General features: G+C 60.8%; 1 protein-coding gene across 1 annotated transcript in view; it reads right to left on the reverse strand.

Moving 5' to 3' along the window:
- The window catches only part of UBP1 (upstream binding protein 1 (LBP-1a)), a 64,462-nt gene that overhangs the window by 59,581 nt on the left and 3,617 nt on the right, over positions 1-1,264 (reverse strand). The gene's annotated exons all lie outside the window — the stretch shown is intronic.

Consider the following 1,264-nt stretch of genomic DNA (forward strand, 5'->3'; position numbering starts at 1 on the left):
CCTCCTGCGCGGCAGCGGCAGCGGCTCCTAGGCCAACATGGCGGCCACTTCCCCTCCGGCCGAAGGCCGTTGCCGGGGCGGGGCCGAGCTCCCCGGGAACAGCGCTCCGATTGCTAGGCGCACGTTAACGGACGGCCATGCGAGCCAATCGGAGAGGAGTGGCGGGGGCGGAGGCGCCGCCATCCAATGGGGAGAGCGCTTCCGCACGCCTCACGCCGGGCTACTAGCCTAGGAGGTAGCGTCGCGCCACACCGGGTCCTGCGAGACCCCCGGCAGGCGCAAGGCATGCTGGGGGCTGTGGTCGGCTGGCAGCCTCACTTCCCCTCTGCTAGAGGCGGGACTTGGCGAGCGCTGTGACGCACGTGCCCTGCGCCGCGCCACATGGCGTCGCCCACTTTATACGGAGCTCCTAGCCCCAGTGAGAGGGTAGAGCTGGAGGAGCCAATCAGCGGCAGCGGAGCGCTAGCTGGGCGGGGCTAGCCGGAGCCCGGACAGGCGCTGTTCAACAGCTCACTGAGTGAGGGGAGGGGCGGCAGAGGCAGAGGCTGGAGGTATCGTGAGCGGCGGTGCACGGGAGGGCATCCCAGGCAGACGCGCGGTGACTTCACACGTGACATCATGGATGAGGGATACGGTTTCCTGAGCTGAGGGTCACCACATCCCCAGACAGCAGGGGAAGAGGCCGGAGTCCCGTTTGCCCCAAAGCCCTAGTCCCTAGTTAAGTCAGCCTACAGCTGATGCCTTGTTCCACGAGCTCCCTGCTCATGTGAAGAGACAGATACATGTACAGCACTAGGCTGCATGAACCATATTGACTTCAAACTAACTTAATATCTACCTCAATGAGATTTATATCCCACTATCTACCTTAGTCTTTAAGGCTAACTGCATACTGGCAAAAAGCCTGACACCAAATCAGTTCATTCATCACCTGTGTAGATTAAACCCATGAGCAAGAGAACAGACGTTCACTTTTGATTCTAGAAATGTAGCCACAGGCCTGCAATGGCCCAGGCCAGAAGACAGGGGGCACTAGAGCATGCTTCCCTACTGGCCTGAAGCAGACTAGCATGCCCACCAGGGGTGACTGGTGCCTCCTGAGTCTGGGGGGGCAAAATTTGTGGGCAGGCCTGATGGAGGCGGCCCAGGGGCCAAAAGCCTTATATCCGTTACTTCTGTGTCCACCCCCTCCCCCTCAACAAGCCCGTGTGGCAAAAACACTGCTGTGTCCTGTGTGCTGCAGAGTCAGGGACCAATTGGGGGC

Source organism: Gavialis gangeticus, unplaced genomic scaffold (assembly GCF_001723915.1).
Source record: "Gavialis gangeticus isolate Ggan-Ray unplaced genomic scaffold, GavGan_comp1, whole genome shotgun sequence".
In the NCBI taxonomy this organism is placed as follows: domain Eukaryota; kingdom Metazoa; phylum Chordata; order Crocodylia; family Gavialidae; genus Gavialis; species Gavialis gangeticus.